This window comes from Gracilinanus agilis, chromosome X (assembly GCF_016433145.1).
Source record: "Gracilinanus agilis isolate LMUSP501 chromosome X, AgileGrace, whole genome shotgun sequence".
Classification (NCBI taxonomy): domain Eukaryota; kingdom Metazoa; phylum Chordata; class Mammalia; order Didelphimorphia; family Didelphidae; genus Gracilinanus; species Gracilinanus agilis.
Genome location: NC_058136.1, coordinates 79690449 through 79700078, shown reverse-complemented (window position 1 = coordinate 79700078; position 9630 = coordinate 79690449).

Below are 9630 nucleotides of genomic sequence, written 5' to 3'. Positions count from 1 at the left end.
GAATTGCACTGAGCATTTTTAGTCTGAGAAAAAATCAAAACCTTGCAAAGGATTATCATTTCAGCTTTTCAAATGCAAGTTCCAGAGTCATATTATTAATAACATCTACCCAAGTGATTAATGATTGCAAAAAGTGTCAGTTATGATTCCCAGGTCATGGATGGTCAAAAGGTCAAAGAGGAAAAGTGGGGAAATTCAGGTCAATGTATAGAATACTCAAGTGAAGTCATGGAGACACATAGCCAATACCATTGTGTATTTGAATGAAACCTTTTCCAGTGTCTCTTATGAATACATCATTCATGGGTTTAAATCCAAGCTTTCCTCAATAAAACTCTGATGGATCCTTTGGGAAGGGCTAGTGGATAATCTCTCCACTGTTGTGGATAAAATGTAGTACTGACTTCCTCCTTTTCTTTGGGAAGAATTTGAAAGACATATCTCAGTATAATCAGGCAACATATAGGCAACTACAGTGAAAATGTCAGAATATCACAGTGTCCAATCCCAAAAAAGGATCTCAAACACAAGTGCCATGGTCAACATTGTTCACCCAACCTTCAATGGAACATCCAGTATTGGAGCCACATATGGATTTACTAGGAAAAGTCAAATACGAAGATTTTTCCAAGATCCTTTGTAAATAATTACATTGAGCATCCTCAGTGCAGAACCAGGAAAGGCAAAACTAGTTAGACAAGAGTATTCCACATTATGTGATTTTGGAAATTGAAATCCAGAGGTCATCATGGGTCATTATAAATATCCTGGAAAAAGCTTTTATCTACATGTGATGATCATTGAAATTGAAATCCCCTTGAAGTGAAGGAGGCCAAGGCAGGGAGCCACTTGACCCTTGCAAAACATATTGTTGCAAGACATGGTAAGCAGGCCCCTGACAAAGTGCATAGATGTGTCAACGCCCAACTGCAGACCCCTGACCTAGTGCTAACACCGTAACTGTAGACCCCTGACAAGTACATAGAGGTGTCAACGCCCTAACTGCAAGAGATGCCTGCAAACCCCTTAGGCTGATAAGGGGCAGGCATAAAACTCTTGTACTCACTAGCCACAGATGGAACTCTTGGGCTGAGCACCCCTGGTGGGCACCAGATCAATAAATGACCCTTCTTGCCTAATTGCATTGTCTGCTGGTCTTCCTTGGTGGTGGGCTATGACTGGGACCCCAACAGAAGCAGCTGTTGACATGGAATATAGAAACTCCAAATTTTTAAACTAGTAAGATCTGATGAAATTTACCTTAAAAACTCCAAAAATCATGGTTCTTTTACTTTTCCAAAAAATAAAACCTATAAAATGTCTTACTAAACACAAAACATAGAATCACTAAGGAAAAGTTTAAAAATTACTTTTACATCAGAATGCCTATCCAATTCCCTTCTCTTTATCTTTTTACTTTAATTTACCATTGGCTCCAAATTCCATTTCTCTCCTCTTTGTCTCAAAAGCTTTTGGCCTAAGGCTAAAACAGCACCTTGAGAGGATAATTGTTGGTCAGTTTAAAAAAAGTCTTCCCAACCATGTATTGTCTTTTTATAATGACACAATGACCAGAAATGAACTGTCTTTACATTAGAACAAACACATATGTTAATCAGAAACCTTGCTCTCTGGAAACAAATAATAGCTTAACAAAACTGTGTAATTGTAGTATCATAGGCATTGTGCAGAGACTGCAGGGACCCACCCATTAACTCAGGCAGACTGTGAACAAGGAAATTCCCTTCCCACTTCCTGTCCTTGTGACTCCAGAGGCAAAAACAATTACCCTTGGATTAAGTTGAGACAGACAAAAGAGATACACATCCAGGACACACCTTCATAGACTAAGCCCTGAGGGTCTCAAACAGAACCCCCCCAACCACCGAATGCCTGAGGGCAAGGAGTCGCCTCCACTACTAAAGAATATAAAAATCCCAGAACTGAGGCACTCCCAGAACAGCACCCCATGGTTGTTCCACTTATGCTGTCTTCCTGGCCATTAATCCTATCCTACTAATAAATATTTCTTTTTCCTTTTTTTTTTTTTTGGAGCTTACCATTCTAATAAATTTTATTTTTTTTAAAAGTTATCATGGTAACATGATTCATGTTCTTACTTTCCCCTTCACACACACCGCCACATGCCCCCCCCCTTCAATAGCTGATTCGCATTTCCTTTGGTTTTATCATGTCTCATCCATCAAGACCTATTTCCAAATTGCTGATAGTTGCATTGGTGTGGTAGTTTTCAGTCTACATTCCCAGTCATGTCCCCCTCAACACATGTATTCAAGCAATTGTTTTTCTTCTGTGTTTCCCCTCCTGTAGTTCTTTCTCTGAATGTGGGTAGCATTCTTTTCCATAAATCCCTCAGAACTGTCCTGGCTCATTGCATTGCTGTTAGTATGGAAGTCCATTACATTCTATTTTACCACTGTGTATTGGTCTCTGTGTACAGTATTCTTCTGGCTCTGCTGATTTCACTTTGCATCAATTCCTGGAGGTCTTTCCAGTTCACATGGAATTCCTCCAATTTATTATTCCTTTGAGCACAATAGTATTCCATCACCAGAATATTCCACAGTTTGTTAAACCATTCCCCAATTGAAGGGCATACCCTCATTTCCAGGTTTTGCCACCACAAAAAGTGCAGCTATAAATATTTTCATACAAGTCTGTTTATCTATGATCTCTTTGGGGGTACAAACCCAACAATGGTATGGTTGTATCAAAGGGCAAGCAATCTTTTACAGACCTTTGAGCATAGTGCCAAAATGCCATCCAGAATGGTTAGATCAGTTCAAAACTCCAACAAGGCATTAATGTCCCAATTTGGCCGCATCCCCTCCAACATTCATTACTCTTCCCTACTATCATTTTAACCAATTTGCTAGGTGTGAAGTGATCCCTAAGAATTATTTTGATTTGCATTTCTCTAATTATTAGATATTTAGAACACTTTCTCATGTGCTTATTGATAGTTTTAATTTCTTTATCTGAAAATTACCTATTCATGTTCCTTGCCCATTTTTCAATTGGGGAATTTTTTTTTGTACAATTGTTTAGTTCCTTATATATTTGAGTAATTAGACCTCTGTCAGAGACTTTTGTTATAAAGATTTCTTCCCAATTTGTTGTTTCCCTTCTGATTTTGGTTGCATTGTTTTTGTTTGTACAAAAACTTTTTAATTTAGTATTATAAAAATTATTTATTTTACATTTTGTAATTTCCTCTATTCCTTGGTTTTAAAATCTTTCCTTTCCCAGAGATCTGACAAGTATATTATTCTGTGTTCATTTAATTTATTTATACTTTCCCTCTTTATATTCAAGTCATTCACCCATTCTGAATTCATCTTGGTGTAGTGTGAGATGTGGATCTAAACCTAATCTTTCCCATGTTGTTTTCCAATTTTCCCAGCAGTTTTTGTCAAATAGTAGATTTTTGTCCCCAATGTTGGGCTCTTTGGGTTTATCATACACTGTCTTGCTGAGGTCACTTACCACAAGTCTATTCCACTGATACTCCTAACTGTCTGTTAGCCAGTACCATATTGTTTTGATGACCGCTGATTTATAGTATAGTTTAATATCTGGTACTGCTAGGCCACCTTCCTTCATTTTTTTTCATTATTTCCCTTGATATTCTTGATCTTTTGTTCTTCCAAATTAATTTTGTTATAGTTTTTTCTAATTCAGTAAAAGAGTTTTTTGGTAGTTTGATAGGTATGGCACTAAATAAATTAATTAATTTGGGTAGAATGGTCATTTTTATTATGTTAACTCATCCTACCCATGAGCAATCAATATTTTCCCAATTGTTTAGATTTAGTTTTAATTGTTTGGAAAGTGTTTTGTAGTTGTGTTTGTATAATTCCTGTGTTTGTTTTGGTAGATAGATTCCCAAGTATTTTATATTGTCTTGGGTGATTTTAAATGGTGTTTCTCTTTCTACCACTTGCTGCTCTAATGTGTTGGAAATATGTTGAAATGCTGATGATTTATGGCATTTATTTTGTATCCTGCAACTTTGCTAAAGTGATCGATTATTTCTACTAGTTTTTTAGTTGATTCTCTAGGATTTTTTAAGTAGACCATCATCATCTGCAAAGAGTGATAGCTTAGTCTCCTCACTGCCTATTTTAATACCTTCAATTTCTTTTTTCTTCTTTATTTGCTACTGCTAGCATTTCTAGTACAATGTTAAATAAGAGATGTGATAATAGGCATCCTTGATTCATGACTGATCTTACTGGGAAGGCTTCTAATTTATCCATATTGAATATCATGTTTGTTGATGGTTTTAGATATGTACTGTTTATTATTTTTAGGAAAGGTCCTTCTATTCCTATACTTTCTAGTGTTTTCAATAGGAATGGGTGTTGAATTTTGTCAAAGGCCTTTTCAGCATCTATTGATATAATCATGTGATTTTTTTGTTAGCTTGTTGATATGGTCAATAATGTGGATGGTTTTCCTAATGTTGAACCATCTTTGCATTCCTGGTATAAATCCCACCTGATCATGGTAGATAATCCTTTTGATTACTTGCTGGAGTATTTTTCCTAGTATTCTATTTAAGATTTTTGCAACTTTGTTCATTAAGGATATTGGTCTGTAGTTTTTTCTTTCTCTGTTTTTGATCTACCTGGCTTTGGAATCATCAGTACCATATTTGTATCATTAAAGGAGTTTGGTAGAACTCCTTCTTTGCTTATTATATCATATAGTTTGTATAGTATTGGGATTAGTTGTTTTTTAAAGGTTTGATAGAATTCACTTGTGAATCCATCAGGCCCTGGTGATTTTTTCTTAGGGAGTTCTTTGATGGCTTGTTCAATTTCTTTTTCTGATATGGGATTGTTTAAGTATTCTATTTCTTCTGTTGTTAATCTAGGCAATTTATATTTTTGTAAACATTCATCCATATTATCTAGATTGCTATATTTATTGCCATATAGTTTGGCAAAATAGTTTTTAATGATCGCCTTGATTTGCTCTTCATTAGAGGAGAGGTCTCCCTTTTGATTTTTGATACTGATGATTTGGTTTTCTTCTTTCCTTTTTTTTAATTAGATTTACCAGTACATTGTCAATTTTGTTTTTTTCTCAAAGTACCAGCTTCTAATCTTATTTATTAATTCAATAATTCTTTTACTTTCAATTTTATTGATTTCTCCTTTAATTTTTAAAATCTTTAATTTGGTCCTTAGCTTGGGATTTTTAAATTGTTCCCTTTCTAGTTTTTTAATTAGCATGCCCAGCTCATTGATCTTTGCCCTCTCTTAATTCATGCCCTCAAGGATATAAATTTCCCCCTGAGTAGTGTACTAGCTGCATCCCACAGAGTTTGGTAGAATATCTCATCATTGTCATTCTCTTCAATGAATTATTGATTGTTTCTATGATTACTTCTTTAACTGACTGGTTTCGGAGAATCATATTATTTAATTTCCAATTAATTTTTGATTGGCCTGTCCAGGTGCCCTTACTAATTATTATTTTTATTGCATTATGATCTGAGGTTACAAAAATTTGATCTAATTAATGCCTTTATAGAGGCAAATTTAAAAATAAGAATTTTCTTTCCCCTCTGTTTCTTATTTACCTTTTCATATTTATCTTGGTTTTTGTGGTTGGATATGAAACTTTCCATTTAGACCTGGTCTTTTCTGTGGAAATACTTGGAAATCTTCTATCTTGTTGAATGCCCATACTTTCCCCGGGAAGTATATAGTCAGTTTTGATGGGTAAGTGATCCTTGGTTGTAGACCCAGTTCTCTTGACTTCCTGAATATGATATTCCAAGCCTTGTGGTCTTACAGTGTGGAGGCTGCCAGATCCTTTGTGATCCTGATAGGTACTCCTTGATATCTGAATTGTCTTTTTCTGTTTTCTTGTAAATTTTTTTTCTTTTACTTGGAAGCTCTTGAATGTGGCTATTATATTTCTGGGGGTTGTCTTTTCAGGGTTTAGTGTAGAAGGTGATCTATGGATCTTTTCAATATCTATATTGCCCTCTTGTAGAACTTCAGGGCAGTTTCATTATACAATCAATTTCTTTTAGTATGGTGGCCAAATTTCTATTAATTTCTGGTTTTTCAGGAAGACCAATGATTCTTAAACTGTCTCTTCCAGACCAGTTTTCTTGATCTGTCAGTTTCTTAGTGAGATATTTCATACTTCCTTCTATTTAATCATTTTTTATTTTGCTTTATTTGTTCTTGCTATCTTGAGAGATCATTAGCTTCTACATGCCCAATTCTAGTCTTTAGAGACTGGTTTTCTGCTATATACTTTTGATTTTCCTTTCAATTTGGTCTATCCTATTTTCCAGCTGTTTGATTTTGGTCTCCAATTTTCTTATCAATTTTTTTGATTTGGGGGCATCTTTCTCCAATTTGTAGTTTCTGACTTTTAACCTGTTAATTTCCTTTTGAGCTATTTCCCACTTCTCTCACCAAATCTCTTCCATATTTCTCATGATCTCAGATTTGAACTCTTCAACAGCTTGTCACCAATGATCACATTTTTGAGAAGGTTTGAATATGATTTCTTGTTTCTTCTCTTCTGCTGTTTGCTCTGTTGTCTGGATTTTTCTGTGTAAAATTTGTCGAGTGTTAAAGATTTCTTCTTGATTTTTCTCTTTTGGTATTCTTGTGACTGGCTTGCCATTGTTAACCCAGAGCCCTCTCAGCTTTATCCTCATGCCCAGCGTCTGTCTGCACTCTTTCAGCTTCTAAGGTCTCATGTCTAGTTGTTCTCAAGGTCAAGCCTCCTGGTAGTCCCCTTGCTTGTTCCTCTGCCTGAAGTTCCTTTATCAGTCTCGGGGCACTTCTTCCACAGTCATGGACCCCTCTGCACTGGGTCCACAACCAAGGTCCATGCCTGGGCTAAGGGTCTTCATCTGTGCCTGAGTCCATGCCTGAGCTCAAGTTCTGTGTTCAAAGTCTGGTTCTTTAGCCTCTTGGGGTCTTAAGTCTTGCTGCTCTCAGGAGCAGGCCATAGTGAGCTGCCAAGAACTTAATAAATGTCCCTAACTCTTTTGCACTGGCTTTGGCACTGTATGTGGTGTGGGGGGTAGAGGGTTGCTCAGCTCCCATTTTAGTGAGAGTTATTTCACCCCTTTATAGCAATGAAATGCCCTGATTCCATGTACCTTCAATGCTGCGCTCTGTAGTGGGGTCCCTTTGTTTGTCTGGATTTGTTTTTATGTCCTCTAGAGGAGTCCTATATGTATGGGTTAGGAGAGGTTAAGCAGCTGCTTTTTACTCTGTTGCCATCTTAACCTGGAAGCTCCCCTGTCTCTTTTAATCATATCTATTTTAACTTTGGCTTTGTCAGAAATCATGGTCTCCACTCCTGCCTTCTTTTTCTCATTTGAAGCCCAAAAGATTTTTCTCCAGCCTTTTACCTTAAACTTGTGTATGTCCACCTGCCTGATATGTGTTTCTTGTAGACAAAATATGGTAGGATTTTGATTTCTCATCCACTCTGCTATTTGCTTCTGTCTTATGGTTGAGTTCATCTCATTCACATTCAGAGTTGTAATTATCAGTTGTGTATTCCCCAACATTTTGGTATCCTCTCCTAGTTCTACCTCTTCTTTTTACACTATTTCCTTTTTAGCCAGTGGTTTGTTTTAAACCAGTAACCCTTGTCCTTGACTTACTTCCCTTTATTCCCCTCTTTTTATTTTTCAGGCCTAATAAATTCCCTTTTCCCTCTACTCCCCTCCCTTTTTTGACCTCTCCACTCTCCTTCTCCCCTTGGTTTAGCCCTTCTGACTTTCACAGTAGGGTTAGATAGAATTCTATATAATGGATATAGCTACTCTTCCCTCTCAGCGTTAATTACACTGAGAGTAAGGTTTAAATATTACCTCTTAATGCTCTCTTCCTCTCCTTCTTGTAATAGTATTCATCCCCTCCACTTCCCATAACCTCTTTGTGTGTAGTAGAATATCCTATTTTTCTTATTCATTCAAGTTTTTCTTGGTGCCATCCACTATTCACTCCCCTCTTTCCTACCCACCCCTATATCATCTTAGACCATTTAGTACTCCAACCTCTCCCTGTGAATAATTCTTCTAATTTCTATAATAGCGAATACTATAATAGTGAATAGAATTCACTACAGAGAATTATACATAAGATTTCTCCATATATGAATACAAATACTTTGATCTTATTGAAGCCCTTAAAGAAGTAAATTTAAAAATAAGAGTTTTCTTTCTTTCCTTTCTGTTTCTTATTTACCTTTCCATGTTTCTCTTTTTTCTGTCATAATTTTATGATTTTCCTTTTGTTTTGGTCTATCCTGTTTTCCAGCTGTTTAATTTTGGTTTCCAATTGGGAGTTTCTGTCTTTTAACCTGTTAATTTCCTTTTGAGCTCTTTCCCACTTCTCTTGCCAAATCTCTTCCACATTTCTCTTGATCTCAGATTTGAACTCTTCAAGAGCTTGTCACCAATTTTTATTTTGAGGGAAAGGTTTGGATATGATTACTTGTTTGCTGTCCTTTGCTGTTTGCTCTGCTTGTATTTTTTCTGTGTAAAATTTGTCGAGTGTTAAAGATTTCTGCTTTATATTCGTCTTCTGGGGTTCTTGTGACTGGCTTGCCATTGTTAGCCCAGCATCCTCTTGGGTTTATCCTCACCCTCAGGGTCTGCATGCAATATTTAAGCTCCTGAGGTCTCAGGTCTATTTGTTCTCAGGGTCAAGCCTCCTGGTGGTACCCTTGCTTTTTCCTCTGCCCAAAGCTCATTTAACAGTCTCAGGGAGCTATTTCCAAAGTCATGCATCCCTCTGCACTGGGTCCCCACCAAAGGTCCACACTGGGGCTCAGGTTCCATGTCCACACTCGCGTCCTCCCCTGCATTCAAGGTCTTTGTTCAAATTCTGCACATTCTTTAGCCTCTTGGTGTCTTATGTCTTGCTGCTCTCAGGAGCAGGCCCTGGTGATCCCAGGTAGCTGCTAAGAACTCATTGAATGCCCCAAATTTGCTTTAACTCTTGTGTGCTGGCTTTGGCCCTGTAGGTGGTCAGTCTGTGGGGGCAGAGTTGCTCAGCTCACATTTTAGTGAGAGATATTTCACCTCCTTATAGCATGGAAATGCCCCAGTCCCATGTACGTTCCATGCTACACCCTGTTGTGGCATCCCTTCATTCATCTGGATTTGTTTTTATGTCCTCTTGAGGAGTCCTATATGTGTGGGTTAGGAGAAGTTAAGCAGCTGCTTTTTACTCTGCCACCATTTAAACCTGGAAGTCCCTTTCTTTTTACTTTTAAGATAAGTTTGGAGTTCTCTAATTCTCAAGAAAGTTTCCTTTCTGAAACCAGGCATTCACCATTTGTACCTGTATAACAATAGCACTTGAATCAAAAAGTTAATACTCAGAATAAAATGTCTCTCATTACCAAATTAATTACATTTGGTATACAATATTTCACACATTAACCATATCAAAACTGGGGAAAAATATTAGAATATTAAAGGTATGAATTTCTGGATCACCTTTTGCCTACTGCTGGATATTTACATATCCAGATTACCAGGTCCTGCCTCTCCTCTTCAGCTTTTGGGAGGACTTAACTGTTAACAGAACTTCATAGACATTATTTGCT